This window comes from Emydura macquarii, unplaced genomic scaffold (assembly GCF_026122565.2).
Source record: "Emydura macquarii macquarii isolate MOO-44397 ecotype Brisbane River unplaced genomic scaffold, CSIRO-AGI_Emac_v2 contig_2207, whole genome shotgun sequence".
In the NCBI taxonomy this organism is placed as follows: Eukaryota; Metazoa; Chordata; order Testudines; family Chelidae; genus Emydura; species Emydura macquarii.
The window spans coordinates 1,864,917-1,884,197 of NW_027132344.1; the positions used below are offsets into that span (position 1 = coordinate 1,864,917).

General features: G+C 40.5%; 1 protein-coding gene across 1 annotated transcript in view; it reads right to left on the reverse strand.

Annotated features, from left to right (window-relative positions):
• The window catches only part of GABRA5 (gamma-aminobutyric acid type A receptor subunit alpha5), an 80,924-nt gene that overhangs the window by 28,102 nt on the left and 33,541 nt on the right, over positions 1–19,281 (reverse strand). The gene's annotated exons all lie outside the window — the stretch shown is intronic.

A 19,281-nucleotide genomic window follows, 5' to 3' on the forward strand; every position in this document is an offset into this window, starting at 1 on the left:
TATATGCCACTACTGTGGTATATAAAGGGAGAATCCCTCCCAAGTTTTCGAACATGCTGATGTTGTGGAATGCATGCTGTGCTGAGCAGTGACATCCCAAAACCTTCCTCCCTTCACCTCTTCTTTTCTTTGTCTCCTCTTTTTCGCTCTCTGCGGTTGTTATTTATAGCACAACTTTTATTTTTGGGTGTAGTGTTGGCTGATTTGATATGGAATGAATTTGAGAATTGATTTTACACCATGCTTGATGGTGACCACACAATTGACTCTCATGTGGAAGGCACCAGAATCTGTTGCTTCTGTGGTTCTGCTATATGTGCCATGTGAATGCCAATATAAATGTTGTTGGTAAAAAGACTGGACATAGGGCTATTTTGAGACGACATTTTAAAAATGTAAAATATCTTGGGAATTCCCAGGTAGATTAGCATCTTTGTAAGCAAGATGGACAGTAATTTCACTGAGCTGCTGACTCAAAGGCTGGTGTGAGTGTTGTTGTCAAACTTAATGAACTGTGAATTTGAAATCATTGTAATGGTCTGCTATGTTAACTGCATTGTTAGTGCTAGCCGAATACAGTACATACATGAAAAAAAGTCCAGTTTCATTTCTTTTCTACAAAATAGGTAAAAAATCTTCTAAAATGCAAACATTGACCACTTATGTCTTTCGGTCCCGATTCTGCTGCCTTTATTCACAGTGAATGGTATCTTACTTTATGAGTAGCCTTACTGATTTCAATGGATCTAATCACGTAGTAAGTTATCACTTAACGTCAGCAAGGCTGGCAGAATCTGGTGTTAAGTGAGTATTAATATGTTGCTTAGGAAATGATAGCAAATATTAAGTTTATCCTGGTTGTGTGCGGGTTCTTCTGCAAACATGTTGTTGGTCAGCCTCATGCAGTACAATTGGGTGAAATTCTGACACCATTGTCGGGCTAACAGGAGTTTTGGCATTTCTGTATAGTCTTCCTTCAGTCTCAATGTTTTACAAACATGAGGGCCCATTTAATGCAACCATTTAATGGGACTACTCACAGCACTATGCTTAGTAGAATGTGTTTGTGGAACCTGCTCCTCCACGTTTGCAAAACACTTGGCGATCCTTGGAATTACAAAACATTAATAATGTATTAAATTGTGGCAGGTATTATTATTATAAATGTATTAAAATGCATCAAGTAGAATATTATCATAATTATTTATTAATGTGGCTATTCATTTGTGTGAAATAAGAATTGGTTCCACTAATTATGGGTACATAACTTGAAACACCAACAGCACTCAAAGGAGGAAGGCAATCAAAATTAGTGGACATTTCTGAATAGTAAGGCCTACGTGACTTGTGTACGGTCAATGAGTGGCAGAACTAGGAAAGTAACTCAGATCTCCTAACTCCAACCCAATGCTTTAATCTTGAAACTCTGCTTGCTCTATATTTTAGTTTAACTGGGAGAATCTTCCCAAATGTGGAGTCACTGTCACTGAGTCATGGTGCTATTACATAGGATAACATCATGAAGGATGTGCCAAGGTGTTGCCATGTACTGAATCATGATTGGAAAACATCCAGGCCACTGAAACAGAATAACAAACATTTGATAAACCAGTGTTCTACCCTGTGCGTATCCTACTGGTAGATGTGGCAAATCAAATTGCAGAGAAAGTGTGGCCTGGGAGGCAGGAGATCTGGTTTCTAATCTTGTCTCCGCTACTAACATGCTGTGTAACCCTAAAGAAGTTTTGGTGTCTCTGTTTTCCTCTCCCACCCACTGTCTTGGTAGCCTGTACATTTACTGGGGGCAGGGACTGTCTCATGTTTCTGGACATAAGTGTGTAGCCCAATCTCGGTTGGGCCCTCTGAACTGGCTGGAGTTATTCAGGGAAATTGTGATCCTGGTCTGAAATGGGGGGGGGGGGGGGGATTGCTAACAATCTTGTTCCTCCCTCTTCCTCACTCTCTGCATGCTCCTGTTTCACTGACACTCTTTTCCACTTTTCCTCTCGTAAAAACATAAAGGAGCTGTTTTGCCAATGGGATACAACAGCCTTCTATTTCAAAGGCCACCTGTTCACATTTTGCCTGGGTCAGCAATGGCAAAAAGCGATTTCTGTGTTGAGGCACATGTGAAATAAGTTGGTGGCTCCAGTCCAGTTTCTTACCAGAAAAACTGCAATTTCCTATGGCACTGGTCATAGAAGCTAAACTAACGTCCTACCTCAGGAAGCAAGTCCCTTCAGGTTACAGCTGTATTGGCCTAGAAGTACTAAACTGCCTCTGCCTATGATCACTCTTTTCTGTGGAACAACAGACCACTGCTCTTTCCACACCGTTCAGTCAGGCAGCTTTCAGCAGCATTACATTCTCTTAAAAATAAAGCCAGATTCACTCCTGGTGTAAATTGCTGCAGGTCCATTGGAGTCACACCATGCACTTGGGGTTTTCTGACACAGTCTTCCCTACTGTCTTCCACTTTCTGATGCTCCTTCCCCTCAGTTGTAACAATGAGTTTGGCTCACAATGAGTTCTTACTTTGCCGATCTTATTCCAAATGTTACGATCCATTTAATCTTCTTCCGGGACTGGCTCAGAGTTCTAATGCAGTGTGATGCTGGAGAGGGGATTGGAAATTGGGGTGGGGCTTGGACCCTTGTCAACAGAGACAATATAGAGGCAGTATACTCAATCCCTTGCAATGATCCCGTCCTGTAGGTTTATAAGCAGTGCTGATAAGATGTTCTCAATGGTCTCTAGCTGGTAGAATGGGTTGAACGTATGAGGAACCTTTAAGTGGACCTGATGTGGGGACTGGCACAGAGAGGGATAACACCCACTAAAAGGCCCCTCATGTATCCAACCCCGTTCTTCCAGACTGGTGGGGGGGGGGGGGGCGTAGGAGGGCAGGAAGCACCTCCAATATCCGAAGGACTACATGCCAAAATACAGGGTTCAGGCTTTTTCAAAAGAAACAGTCCCTGAGTACAACAGTGCAGTTTTATAGGAGTTACAGCAAATTAGGTATCCAGGGATTTAGTTGGAGGATTCCTATGCTGACAAGAGGAAGAGGTGTCATGACTGACTTACTGGAGCTAAGAACAGGATCTGTTCCCAATTCTGCTGTAGACCTTCCCATGTGAACTTTGACAAATCACTTGATTATTACTGTATTCCAGTAATCTACAAAGACCCTAGTTAAAATTGGGATCCTGTTGCAATAGGTGCTATATACAACACTTAAAAACCCCACAATTCTGATCCAGCAGAGATTACAATCTCTCTAGGCCTCCATTCCCCATCTGCACCATGGAGATAATACTCCCCTACATCATGGGGTGAGTGAGAATAAATTAATTAATGTCTGTGAGGTGTCTAGATATTATGGACAGGGGAAAGCCGACAGGCGTGGAAGAGCACGTGGTTCAGACAGAGACATCCCTTAGGGGAGGATCTATTAATTGAGGTTCTCTATATGCTAGTAAGGAGAAGAGGATGGAAAAGGATAAAATATTGATAGGATCTGATAAGAAACAGTCAAATGAAAGAGTCTGACTCAATTACATGACATAATGGCAGACAGCTAAGAAGTGACAATTTTTTAAGTATTTATATAAAAATGCTAGAAGTCTAAATACTAAGATGGGTGAACTTTAGTTTACAATACTCTTATATTATATGAGGATATTAATATAATAGGCATCAGAGAAACTTGGTGGAATGAGGATAATCGATGGGACACAGTAATATCAAGGTACAAAATATATCAGAAGGACACAATAGGTCGTATTGATGGCAGAGTGACACTATATGTGAAAGAAAGCATAGAGTCAAATGAAATAAAAATCTTAAATGAACCAAACTGTGCCACAGAATCTCTATAGATAGGAATTCCATGCTTGAATAATAAGAATAGAGCAGTAGGGATATACTACTGACCACCTGACCAGGATGGTGATAGTGACTGTGAAATGCGCAGGTAGATTAGAGAGGCTATAAAAATTAAAAACAATAATAATGCGGGATTTCAACTATCCTTATATTGACTGAATACATGTCACCTCATGACAGGATGCAGAGATAAAGTTTCTCTACACCTTAAATGACTGCTCCTTGGAGCAGCTACTCCTGGAACCCACAAAAGGAAAGGCAATTCTTGATTTAATCCTAAATGGAGCACAGGATCTGGTCCAAGAGGTGAATATAAGCTGAATCACTTGGTAATAGTGACCATAATATAATAAAATTTAACATCCCTGTGGGGAGTGGGGAGGACAACATCAAAGCAGCCCACAATGATAGCATTTAATTTCAGAAACTACCCAAAAATGAGGAAGTTAGTTAAACAGAAATTAAAAGGTACAGTGCCAAAAGTGAAATCCCTGCAAGCTGCATGGAAACTTTTTTAAAGACACCATAAATAGAGGCTCAATTTAAATGTAAACCCCAAATTAAAAAACATAGTAAGAGGACCAAAAAAGTGACACCTGTGGTTAAACAACAAAGTCAAAGAAATAGAGGCAAAAAGGCATCTTTTAAAAAGTAGAAGTTAAATTCTATTGAGGAGAAAGGAGCATAAACTACGGCAAGTAAAGTGTAAAAATATAATTAGGAAGGCCAAAAAAGAATTTGAAGAACTAGCCAAAGACTCAAATAGTAACAGCAAAAAAAATTGGAAGCAGGAAGCCTGCTAAACAACCAGTGGGGCCACTGGATGATCGAGATGCTAAAGGAACATTCAAGGGAGATAGGGCTATTGCAGAGAAACTAAATAAATTCTTTGCATCAGTCTTCACAGATGAGGACATGAGGGAGATTCCCAAACCTAAGCCATTCTTTTTAGGTGATAAATCTGAGGAACTGTGCTAGATTGAGGTATCATTAGAGGAGATTTTGGGACAAAATGGTAAATTAAACAGTAATAAGTCACCAGGACCAGATGGTATCCACCCAAGAGTTCTGAGAACCCAAGAGAACTCAAATATGAAATTGCAGAACTACTAAGTGGGGTATGTAGCCTATCATTTAAATCAGCTTCTGTTCCAGATGACTGGAGGATAGCTCATGTGATGGCAATTTTTTTAAAAAGGGTCCAGAGGTGATTGTTGCAATTAAAGGCTGGTAAGCCTAACTTCAGTACCAGGCAAATCGGTTGAAACTATAGTAAAGAACTGAATTATCACACACATAGATGAAAACAATTTGTCAACATGGTTTTTGTAAAGGGAAATCATGTCTTAATCTACTAGAATTCTTTGAGGGGGTCAACAAGCATGTGTACAAGGGTGATCCAGTGCATATGGTGAACTTAGATTTTCTGAAAGCTTTTGACAAGGTCCCACACCAAAGGCTCTTAAGCAAAATAAGCATCATGGGATAAGAAGGAAGGTCCTCTCATTGATCAGTAACTGGTTAAAATATAGGAAATAAAGGGTAGGAATAAATGGTCAGTTTTCAGAATAGAGAGAGGTAAACAGTGGTGTCCCCCAGGGGTCTGTATTGGGGCCAGCACTGTTCAACATATTCATAAATGATCTGGAAAAAGGGGAAAACAGTAAGATGGCAAAATTTGCAGATGATACAAAACTACTCATAGACTCTAAGGTCAGAAGGGACCGATATGATCATCTCGTCTGACCTCTAGCACAATGCAGGCAAGAAAACCTCACCCACCCACTCCTGTAATAAACCTCTAACCTATAACTGAGTTATTAAAGTCTACAACTCATGGTTTAAAGACTTTAAGGTACAGAGAATCCACCAGCAAGTGAGCAGTGCCAATTACTACTGAGGAAGGTGAAAAACCCCCAGAGCCTTTGCTAATCGCCCTGAGGGAAAATCCCTTCCCAACCACAAATATGGCGATTAGTTAAATCCTGAGCATGTGGGCAAGACTCACCTGCCAGACACCAAAGAAAGAATTATCTTTAGTAACTCAGAACCCACCCCATCAATGTCCCATCACAGGCCATGGGCACATCTACCACCAGTAGTCAAAGGTCAGTCAATTGCCAAACTAAGCTGTCCCATCATACCATCCCCTCCATAAATTTATCAAGCCCAGTTTTGAAGCCAGCTAGCCTTTTGACCGCACTGCTCCCCTTGGAAGGCTATTCCAGAAATTCATTCCTCTGATGGTTAAACCTGCGTCTAATTTCAAGTCTAAACTTCCTGGTGGCCAGTTTATATCCATTTGTTCTTGTGTCCACATTGGTGCTGAACTTAAATAATTCCTCTCCCTCCCTGGTATTTATTTCTCTGATGTATTTATAGAGATTAATCATATCTCCCCTCAACCCTCTTTTGGTTAGGCTAAACAAGCCAAGATCTTTGAGTCTCCTCTCAGAAGGCAGATTTTCCATTCCGCAGATCATCCTGGTAGCCCTTTTCTGGACCTGTTCCAGTCTGAATTCGTCTTTCTTAAACATGGGGGATCAGAACTGCACACAGTATTCCAGAAGATGTCTCACCAGCACCTTGCAAAACTGTACTAACATCTCCTTTCCTCTACTGAAAATACCTTGTCTGATGCATCCTAGAAACCCATTAGCTTTTTCATGGCCACATCACATAGTCATCCTGTGATCAACCAATACGCTCAGGTTCTTCTCCTCTTCTGTTACTTCCAACTGATGCGTCCCCAGCTTATAGCAAAAGTTCTTGTTATTAGTCTCTAAATGCATGATCTTGCACTTTCCATTATTAAATTTCATCCTATTTCTATTACTCCAGTTTACAAGGTATTCCAAAACTTGTATGATATCCCGATCCTTCTCTGTAGTAACAATACCTCCCAACTTAGTGTCGTCTGCAAACTTTATTAGCACATTCCCACTTTTTGTGCCAAGGTTAATAATAAAGGTTAATAATAAAAAGGTTAAGTAAGATTGGTCCCAAGACCAATCCTTGAGAAACTCCACTACTAGCCTCCATCCAACCTGACACTATGACCCGTTGTAGTCTCCCCTTTAACCAGTTCCTTATCCACCTTTCAATTTTCTTTTTAATGCCCATATTTTATAATTTAACCAAAAATTCCCCATGTGGAACCGTATCAAATGCCTCACTGAATCTAGGTAAATTAGATCCACTGCATTCTCTTTGTCTAAAAAATCTGTTATTTTCTCAAAAAAGAAGATCAGGTTGGTCTGCCACAATCTACCTTTTGTAAAGCCATGTTTTATTTTGTCCCAGTCACCATTAACCTCGATGTCCTTAACTACTTTCTCTTTCAACATTTTTTCCAAGACCTTGCATGCTACTGAGGTCAAACTAACACGCCTGTAGTTACCCAGATCATTTCCCCCCCTTTCTTAAAAATAGGAACTATGTTAGCAATTCTCCAGTCAGACAGTACAGCCCCTGAGTATACGGCCTGTGGGGGGGTGCTGGTCTGGCCCAGGCTGGGAGTAAGGCCACCCCACCCGAGCTGGCTCCAGGCTGCAGCGAGAGAGGCGGGCACCACACAGTGGATATGTGTGCAGAAGAAGTGCCAGGTTCCGCCACCGCAATGAGATGCAGAAAGTCCCCCAAGTAGGAGGAGTTAAGCGGCGTGTCTCTCCCCCTCTCTCCCCATAAGTACAGACCTTCCTCCCTCCTCGGGGTAGCTGGGGGGCAGTGCCATCTGGTGGGATCTGGGGACCCCTACTGCCCTGCACAAAGGGAGGGGCGCCTGGGTGGGGTTGGGAGTTGCAAATGCATGCTTGGCCCCCAGGCACCAGAGACTCATGGTACGCCACTGACATTCATACAATTTGTGTCAATTTTGCATCAGTCAATTAAACCTTCCAAGGTCCTATGTCTCTCAGACCTTATTGTCCTGACCTGTCATGTGGAAAATTGAGAGGGGTTTCAAAAGAAGTCTCCACTCAATCCTTCTCAAACCAATCGCTGATTTCACTTTTGTTCCCTTTGTCTTAAAAAATGTTTTCCCACTTTTTTTTTTTTAAACTTGTTCTTCCTGACTAGCCTAATAGACCCAGTTCATCTCCCACTGAAGAGACTGCATACTATGCAGACAGTATGAGGCTTGCTACCTTTACAAACATGTTTGCAACAGCGGGTAAGTGTCTTTGCAGCTCTTTCAGAAGATGCTGACTGTGTCCCTGGAAGGCACTTTTTAAAAAAAACATCAAAACATTTTCATTATACATGATCTTGCCTGTTTGGTGGCTGCCTTATCTATTGATGGGAAGCCAGATGCTCAGCTAGTGTACTTCAGTGGTGTTATACCAGTTGATAACAGCTGATAATCTGACCCAGAATTTGCCTCAAACCTATCTGTAACTTGGAGTTAATTATGATTCTGAACCGTACACAGAAATTCAAATTTAAGTGATGAAAGAGAGTGCCATTCAAGGCTCATGTGGTACACAACCTGTCCTAGCAATCGTTTCTTTTGACTCCCTCTCCTTATCTCTGCTATAAATCTAGCTGAACTAAGTTTATTGGCTTCTAAACAAAATCAAAAGTGATGAATTGGCTGAACTAACAAATATGCAATCTCATTAAAAACAGCCACTGTTCTCAGGACTGGAGGGTAGCATATGAACTTATTTATAAATGACGCTAGGTGTGATCCAGGGAATTACAGGGTCCATTTGGGCTGCCTGGCAAACTGGTTGAAAACATAATTAAAAACAAAATAACAAAACACCTGGAAGATCATGATCTGAAAGGATCAGATCAGCAGTTTCTTCAAAGGAAAATTGTCTCATTGAATCTCTTAGAATTCTCGGAACATGTAAATAAAATAGTGGATAAAAGAGAACTAGTTGGCATAATTAATTTAGGCTTCCTAAGGGCCTTTAACAAAAAGCTACTGAAGAAGGCAAGAAGTCATATTGGGAGAAGCAGAGTATTGTCACGGATCAAATATTGACTAGGAGACAGGAAGCAAAGAGGATTAAATGGTCAGTTTTCATCAAGGTTTTGTGCTAGGACCCGTGTTGTTTAATGATGTAGAAAGTGAGGTGAGCAATGAGATAGCAAAACTTGCAGATGACACAGTTATTTAATCAGCAGAGTACAACTGCGGTATCCTTCAGAGCAAGACTCCAAACATTTTTCTCCCCTTTCTAGCTTGTTGTGATATTGTTTTACACTGTGTATGTTGTATTTTCAGTCACTCATAGGTTGGTAGTGGTGGGGAGAGGGGTTGGGTTGTTCGGTGTGTGTTTTGTCCCATTTGGGGGAGCTGCCTACCTATATTAATTAAGTCTTTAGTGTTTTTCTTATGGATCTTTCAGGTCTTTGTACATATGTATCTACACATTCATTTTTAGATATATAATTTAAACACTTAATTATCATTGGTACAAGTAGATGCTCATTGCTCAGAGTTCTCTGATCATTTTGGAGCAGAAAGTTTCAATACTCCAAAATAGACAGAAGTATCTTCTTCAGACTTTGGAAATCAGAGAGGTATTTCCAAATGATTTTCTAACCTGGGTGGCTGAAGAGGCTACATATAACTGACTTACAAAGAAGTTCTTAATATACAGATTTCAGGACAGGCATGTACTTTGAAGAAGGGAGTAGGATTTCAATGTATTTAACCACAGCTAGAAAGCAATGAGGATGAAATTCACCCATTGGCAGTGGACCATCACAAGGCCATCTCACGTCAGCCCCACTTTGAGAGTTTATATGGGCCACAGAATTTGTGGTACTCTTTTGTGCACGGATGAAAGGTTAATAACTAGAGCTGGTTGGGAAAGTGTTTTCCTGTCCCACAAAAAGCTTGAAGATTTTTTTGATACTATTTCCCAAAATAAGTTGAAAAGTCAAAATCTCAAATTTTCACAGCCCCAAAAACCAAAAAAGTAAAATAGTAAAAATAAAATAAAAAGTTCAGGTCAATGGAAACATTGTTTAGATAACTTTGAAACAGTTTCCATTAACTTTTTCAATTTTTACTATAATTAGCTTAAATTTCTAAACAAAATTGTTCAGAACTGGAAAACTAGATTTTCATTAATTTGTTTGTTTTATTTATTATACGATGTCAAAATGCAACATTTTTGATAACTTCAAATCTATTTTCAATTTAGATATGTGGGATCCGTTTTGATACTTTTTCTTTCTTGCAAAAAGTTCTGGTTTCAATTAATCTGCATTTTTCCATCAAAAAATTCCTGACTAGCTCTATTAACATTCCTTCCCTACAGCAAAGACTGATTACTGTGGCAATGAAACTGACAGTATATTATGTAGTTCATTAAATACTGAGGGAAGAGGCCTCCTTTTCCTTCAGTGCTGATTGGGCTCAACTGCATTTGCAAATGGCAGTCGGCCATACTTGTAATGATTAACCCTTAGCTGTGTCAGTGACCTGGGTGTAATGTGCATCATATTACAAAAAGCAATCTTAAAAAATGATCTAGGGTTTTCTGCACCTCAATGAAACATGCATAATAGCAGATTGAAGGACTCTTAGGAGAATTAAAAAATAAAGTACTAGCTTGTTGTTGAATTGAATACCTGATATTTGTAACAGTCCATGAAGTAAATTAGTCAATGCCATACTGCCTACATTACATAACTCTTGCAGATGGAGCAGCAGTGTCACTATAGGGGAGACCGCAAGAGCTGGCTAGAAATCTTTGGCATAGGGCTTTGGAATATGATGGTTAGGTAAAGAGCCTAGGACCATGGAGCATAGAACAGAAACAAGGGTCTTAGCGATATTTCATTCCCTCTACAATAAATCATGGGCAGGCACCAATAAACTAAAAAAATACAGGAAAAAGTAAAAGGATACAACCCCCTTTTGCAAGAGCACCTCTACAATGACCCCTCACCTGCATCTCTACGGCCAAATGAATGTCAGTAGGGATAGAATCTAGACCAATCAGTTCCCAAAGCACACACCATTAGCTTTAGCAGTATTAGGACTGTTCAGTGAGCAAGTGACTAGATTCACAAAGTTAGCCATTACATTATACAATACCCAGCAAAACTTCAGGTTGGCTGGTGTAGCTTGGTGGGGAAGTTAATTGGCATGAGAGTGCAAATGCACACACAACTACGGTGATGGTACAAATAGAAAACTGTGGTTTAACCAGATAATCACACAATATTAACTAGACACCCATCTCTCCATAATGCAGCATTTCATACTGTCAAAGCCCTGGCAAACATTAACTCACAAACATTAACTAAATAATTCACCTTCGGGACAATGCTGTGACTAAAGTTAAAAGGATATAATTAACACCATGAGTAAAATGAGATTTTAGGAGTTAAGTCAGTTGTCTGGGCAAATGGGTTCTGTGGTCTGTGGATTAGACATCTGTCTATCTGACCAAAGCAGTAGATTCTAATCCTCATTCTGACACTCATGTGTGACTTCGAGGAAAGTCAATTAAATTCTGTCTGCCTCAGCTATCCTAGAGGTAATGATATTTTCCTGCCTCCATTTGGGCATTGGGAGCCCAACTGAACTCTAGTGAGTACTACAACTCTGTAAGTACTACCAAGGCCAATCAGTGAACAAGATGCAACTACAGTTCCCAGCTTTGGGGCCTTGCCTGATTTACCTAAATTTAAAAAAAATTTAAAAAAAAAAAATTTTACTCTGAGTTAAGATCAGACCTGTGAAACTGCAGTGTGGATCAGCTTTGCTTTGGCAAATCTAGGGAGTGAGGGGTCAGTACTAGGCCTATAATGGAAGGCTTACTTTGAACTCACCCATGGAAGAGCTTAGGTCTTCCCCATAATATAACAGTTTTACTAGATAAAAGTGCACAGCTAGGGCCAAATTCCTTGTTAGTATAAACTGGCATGGCTCCACTGACTTAAATGAAGCTGAGTCTGTTTACACCAGCACAGAATTTGGCCTGTAGAGTCTGCATTCCAAGGTTCATCCTCAATCTCCTTTTTTTTTTTTTTTTCTTTCCCAAAATGAGATTGCTACACTGTGGCTCATAAGCATCCTGACCTTTAGTACAGAGATGTGGCCCAAGTAGGCTACAAGTATTTATATACAATGCTCCTTCTGGAACTGCACTGTAGGCAGGAGCCTGTAGCCTCTGAGCAGTGAACCTCTGTATTAAAGATGAGGGCAACTACAATCTACTTTATTTAATTCATTAGATGCCGCCCTTGACCTCTTGGCCTGTTGCCAATGTGGCCTTTCATTTGGCAAAGGCACGGCACTGAAAGGTATTACTTGCACTCTATTTGGTATTTGTGACTGTCTTGTAGCTAACTAAGTCAGTGAGCCCTCATCCACGAAGGGTCTTAATCACTATGATGCTGAGCATTGTAGCACATAATTTATAAGTACCTAGAAAATCACAGGAACAACACTCTGATCCACAGAGCCTGAGTTAGGCACCATGGCTCCCGATACAATGAATAGGGATAGATAGGTGCCTTAGAAGGCAATCCACAAAGATAGCCACCTAAGCAAGTAGTGGGAGAGGCCAACGAGACGGGTATATGCTAAGCCCTGCCCCTTTCACAGAGAAGAGCACATTCTTGCAGCTTGCAAGAACCTCTATCTATCTCTATCTCTGCTTGCAATCTGCAAAATGGGGGAAGATAGGACTTTGGTGATCTAAGCTGGTTGTGGGGCTGAAATAATACCAGTGGGGGAAGAGGAGCAGGACTTCTCTTATAACCCAGTAGATAAGGTACTTCGTCAGGAGGTCGGAAACTCCCAGTTCAAGTCCCTTTTCTGCCTCAGAAGGGTTCTAAACAGGGATCCGCCCCCTCTTAAGTGAGTACTCTAACCATGAGGTCATAGAATCCTTCTAACTCTTTCACTGCCACAAGACTCATAGACTTTAAGGTCAGAAGGGACCAATATGATCATCTAGTCTGACCTCCTACACAATGCAGGCCACAGAACTTCACCCACCCACTCCTGTAATAGACCCCTACCCTATGACGGAGTTATTGAAGTCCTCAGAACATTGGTTTAAAGACTTCAAGGTACAGAGAATCTTCCAGCAAGTGACCTGTGCCACATGCTACAGAGGAAGGCAAAACTCCCCCAAGGCCTCTGCAAATCTTCCCTGGGGAAAATACTTTCCCAACTCCAAATATGGTGATCAGCTAAACCCTGAGCATGTGGGCAAGACTCACCAGCCAGACAACCAAGAAAGAATTCTCAATAGTAACTCAGATCACACCCCATCAAATGTCCCATCACAGGCCATTGGCATATTTACCACCAGTAGTCAAAGATCAGTTAATTGCCATATTAGGCTGTCCCATCATACCATCCCCTCCATAAATTTATCAAGCTCAGTTTTGAAGCCAGCTAGGTTTTTTGACCCCACTGCTATTCCAGAACTTCACTCCTCTGATGGTTAGAAACCTACGTCTAATTTCAAGTCTAAACTTCCTGATGGCCAGTTTATATCCATTTGTTCTTGTGTCCACAACGGCACTAAACTTAAATAATTCCTCTCCCTCCCTGGTATTTATCCCTCTGATGTATTTATAGAGAGCAATCATATTTCCCATCAACCTTCTTTTGTTTAGACTAAACAAGCCAAGTTCTTTGAGTCTCCTCTCATAAGGCAGGTTTTCCATTCCGCAGATCATCCCAGTAGCCCTTCTCTGCACCTGTTCCAGTTTGAATTAATCTTAAACATAGGGGAACCAGAACTGCACACAATATTACGGATGACGTCTCACCAGCACCTTGTATAATGGTACTAGCACCTTGTATAATGGTACTAACACCTCCCTATCTCTACTGGAAATACCTCATCTGATGCATCCTAGGACCGCATTAGCTTTTTTCATGGCCACATCACATTGGCGGCTCATAGTCATCCCGTGATGAATCAAAACACGCAGGTCCTTCTCCTCCTCTGCCACTTCCAACAGATGCGTCCCCATCTTACAGCAAAAATTCTTGTTATTACCCCCTAAATGCATGACCTTGCACTTTCCATTATTATATTTCATCCTATTTCTATTACTCCAGTTTACAAGGTCATCTAGATCTTCTTGTATGATATCCCAATTCTCCTCCATATTGGCAATACCTCCCAACTTTGCGTCATCTGCAAACATTATGAGCATATTCCCACTTTTTGTGCCAAAGTCAGTAATAAAAAGGTTAAATAAGATTGGTCCCAAGATCAGTCCCTGAAGAACTCCACCAGTAACTTCCCTCCAGAATGACAGTTCACCTTTCAGTATGACCCATTGTAGTCTGCCCTTTAACCAGTTCCTTATCCACCTTTCAATTTTCATATTACACCCCATCTTTTCCAATTTAACCAATAACTCCCCATGTGGAACCGTATCAAATGCCATACCTAAATCTAGGTAAATTAGGTCTACTGCATTCCCTTTGTCTAAAAAATCTGTTATTTTCTCAAAAAAAAGAGATCAGGTTGGTCTGGCATGATCTACCTTTTGTAAAAACATATTGTATTTTGTCCCAGTTACCATTAGCCTAGATGTTCTTATCTACTTTCTCTTTCAAAACTTTTTCCAAGACCTTGCATGCTACTGAGGTGAAAGTATCACTCCTGTAGTTACCTGGATCGCCTTTTTTCCCTTTTTTCAAAAATAGGCACTGTGTTAGCAATTCTCCAGTCAGACAGTACAACCCCTGAGTTTACAGGTTCTTTAAAAAGCCTTGCCAATGGGTTTGCAATTTCATGTGCTAGTTCCTTTAATATTCTTGGATGGAGATTATCTGCCCCCCCCCCGACTTAGTCCCATGAAGCTGTTCGAGTTTGGCTTCTACCTCAGATGTGGTAATTTCTACCTCCATATCCTCATTCCCATTAGCCACCCTACTGCTATCCCCAAGCTCATTATTAGCCTAATTAAAAATAGAGGCAATGTATTTGTTTAGATATTGGGCCATGCCTAGATTATCCTTAACCTCCACCCCATCCTCAGTGCTTAGCGGTCCCACTTCTTCTTTATTTGTTTTCTTCCTATTTATATGGCCATAGAACTTTTTACTATTGGTTTTAATTCCCTTTGCAAAGTTCAACTCTACTGGGCTTTTGGCATTTCTCACTTTATCTGTACATGTTCTGACCTCCAAGAGGTAGCTTTCCTGGCTGATCCCTCCCATCTTTCACTCCTCATAGGCTTTCTGCTTTCTCTTAATCACCTCTCTGAAATGCTTACTCATCCAGCTTGGTCTACAATTCTTGCCTATGATTTTTTCCCCTTCCTTGGGGTGCAGGCTTCAGATAGTTCCTGCAATTTTGACTAGAAGTAATTCCAAGCCTCCTCCACCTTTAGATCCATGAGTTCTTCAGTCCAGTCCACTTCCACAACAAATTCCCTTAATTTTTTAAAGTTAGCCCTTTTGAAGTCAAAGACCCTAGTCACGGATATATTTTTGTTTACCCTATCATTTAGTTTTAACCCAAATAATTAAAGTGGAACAATTTCAGTGGTAAACATAAAGTGGGGCAGTGAGAGTAACTCTACAGCCCACTGGTTAGGGCACTCACCCGAGAGATGGCTGGATCCCTGTTGAAATCCCTTCTCCTCCCTGAGGCAGGGTGGGAAATTGAAGTGGGGGCTTTCCACAGCTCATGTGAGTTCTCTGACCGTTGGGCTAAAGGTTACAAGGAGTGTCACCTTCCCAGGCCATTTTCTGTGAACTCATCCGAGGGGCCTGATCCAGTAACTGGACTGTGAAATGCTTACTGGTTCAGCCCCGCAATGACTTAGGTGGAGGAAAGTATCTTTCCTGGTTTCAATTGCCCTGGGGCTTAGCAGGACATCATAGGCATCTATGAGTGAGGCTGCAGTGTACATACCTAGAGGCAAAACCTAAGGCACCAAGTGAGTTTAGGTGCCTACAGGGTTTGGTGGCAGCTGAGCGGGAATTTTGTGGATTGCAGCAGTACCTAAAAATGGGACTTATCCACGAAGGTACTTAGGTGTGTAACACTTGAGGTGTTCATTATGTAACATTATGTGCCTTTCCCTCCATATTTTATAGCTATCCCTTACTTTGAATTACTCTTGAAAAATATTTTGTTGCTAAAGAATAAACATTCATCTACTTAGGATACTTATATATCCCCCATAACTGTAGCGTCTGAGAGCCTAACAATCTATAGTTGTCCTCACAATACACCTGTCAGGTAGGGAAGTAAATTCATCTCTGTTCTGCAAATGGGGACTCAGGCATAGAAAGCCTATATGATTTGCCCACAGTCACACAGGAAGTCTGTGGCAGAGCAGGGACTTGACCCAAGGTGCTAGACTAACCACTAAGCTATCCTTCCCCTTTAACTTCTGATCCTAGGGTCTCCTAGAACTCTAACTTTAGCCATCTGTCTTAGATGGTTTTGACACAACAAATCCTGCATCTTGGCACAGAGTTAGACTAGTTGACCCCTGCAGTCCCTTCTAACCCTATAGTTCTATCATTCTATGATTTTAACCTAACTATAAACCACACACGTGGAAAATAAAACAGCAAGATTTATCTTTGTCAGCATCAGAGGGTTTGTTAATATTGAAGGAAATGTCATGCCACATTTCACACCTGTAGAATTTCAACAATATAATGTACATACATGCAGTCAGAAAAGCAATAACCTCCTGTGGTCTCTGATTACCTACGGATTGCTTCCCAGAATCAATTCTCCTGCTCATCTGTCCATGTGCTCATGCCTCTGTTCTGCCCTCCTGACACTCTGTCTGCCCACTGACTAGTTAGCATTCTTCTTTCCCCTGACTCTTCAATCTACTCTGCTGTTAAGGTGTTTAAAATTTACTTCCATAAAAATTTCCTGCTGTTCTCCTGAAAGACCATTTAAAAATGTCTTTAGGGGAAAGGTGGAGAGGAAAGCTGAAGGGGTGTATATTGCTTATAGCATGTTCAGCTTAAAATCCTTGTGGACCCTGCAAAACTGCAAAACAGTCTTGAAGAGGATGACTTAACACAAGCCAATCTTGCTGTTATTGGTAACAAATATTTTGTTTCCTAAAAACACAGCTAGACTAACTGAGGAGAACCTGATCTGGTGGCTGCCACATCTCCAAGCACTTGCATATGAAATCACAATACAATTCCAACAAGCTCCTTGGTGGTGTTTCATCTATAATAAAGACATTCAGACTGCCCATAGCTTGCCCCTCTATATCTAGGAATGGCAGAGGTGTCCAAACAGTGAGCAGTATCATACACCCAATGGTTCAATACCTAGACACAGTGGGACATGTTAAAAATGACATACAGAGAACAAACTATAGGGTTATGTACTGAATGGGTCAGGTGGTAAGATTCAGATGGGCTTTTGGCACAAAAGTAATAATGTCAACTTTATTTTTCTTTGCAAACTTAAAACTATTCATGTGCCTCCGCTCTTGCCCCCTTGTACCACTGCATGGTACACCCAACATATAACTTCACATTTAGATAAGAGCAACCTTCAAGTGTATTTTTTAAAATTTATTTCTAAATAATTTGTGGGCTTTACTCAAACCAGGGCACAACTTTTTCTTCTGCCATTTTATGGGGTTCTTTACATTTTTTAACTCCCTGTTTGGGCAGGCAGGGATAAATTTAATCATATTGGCCCTGCTTTGGCAAAGCACTTAAGCACTTGCTTATTTTTGGAGCCTCTGCTAAGCTAAATACATATTATGGTAAATAAAGGTACTTCTCACACTCTGCAGCATGCACATAGGGATTCTTTACTGTAAGTATGGTAAGACCCTTAAATCTACCCAATCACATACTTCTACATTATGAACTAATATCTAACCAGTTTCACTATAAAAGCTATAGCTGTCATTATATCAAAGAACATTAGCAAACATCTGAAACAGCTTAGTGAGAGAGGAAGAATGGTCAAGTGGCTAAGGTACTAGCTTAATAGTTGGGGAAATGTGGGTTCAACTCACCGCTCTAATACAAACTTACTGTGTGACCTTGAGTAAGTCAGTCTGTCTCTCTGTGCCTTAGCTCCCCATCTGTTCATTGGGGATAATAGCATTTCCCAACCTCACTGGGATGTTGTGAGGATTGATACACAGAAGATTGTGAGGTACTCAGATACAATGGTGCTGGGGATACCTTACAGGCTGCAATTTTTTCAAAATTTTTATTGCAGCATGTAATTAGCTTCTCACACACAAATCACACTTTCATTTGAATGCATATACCAAATTTTATGAGTTTGGAGTAAAATTTATAGTTTGCTCTTGAATCTTTAAGTTATGATTTTGTAATACAAGTGAGTGACAGAAATTCAAATTATAATGCCACTGGTTAACATCATTGCACTCAACCCATGCACTTGAACCTGTGACTCTGTAAGAAACATTTGGGTCTAGACAGATGAAACTGGGTCTTTTTTGCACTTCAAGGAAAGGGAAATGAAGTGACTTTGGTAATCATTACTGAATACAGTTGTTTTTACTTGTTACCAATATGATCACAAAAATACAATGCATAACAAATATTAAACCAGCACACACAACAGATAAAAGCAAAGATTAATCTTGGTAGGATTAGAGAATCTACACTGAAATAATGTTTTTAAAAAATGGATATGGAGGGGCGGGGGGAGTGTTTGGGGGTGGGGGGAACTCTGCAGTTAACTTGTTTCAGGGACTCATTAAAAACCCTGACCGGCAACTTCAAAAGCCTTCGGAGATTTTCATTGCACCTGGAATCTCTGTTTTGATTACTGAAATAAAAGATGCCCACTCTAGTAGCCTAGTCTCTTCTTTAATTAAGGGCTTTGTATTTAAATATAGCCATACAATCCCCTAAAGTTATTTTTAAAGTAAGCTGCTGGCAGGGCAGCATTATGGTGGATTACAGATTTAGAGAATCAAGAAAAATCATCACTTCAGCATACAATTTAGAGGATAATGTGTGTGCATACATGCAAATGGTAGTGTGTGTATATAATGTTTGTATGTGTATGCACACAGGTTCATGTAACAATATACAGGACTGGATTTATCAAAGACAAGATGGGCAGATTTTCCTACTTTGATAACCTCTAAATATCTGTACTCCATATTTGTAGTCAATGTTATATATAGGTAGAACACCACACAATAGTACATATGTAAACACTGTAAGAGCACAATGGACACTTGGAAAAGTTCCACTTTTCCATAAATGTAAAAAACTCAATTATTTTTAAAAAAGTTATTAGTTTGCATCTGGTACTGAATAGGCATTGTTAAAATATCCCCATTCGCTGTCATCCTTCTGACACACAGCTTACCAAGACGCATGCATGATCCGGAAAGTAGCAGTGCTACACAGGATACAGCCGATAGGAGATTAAGAGCTAGGGGGCAGGTTGAGTG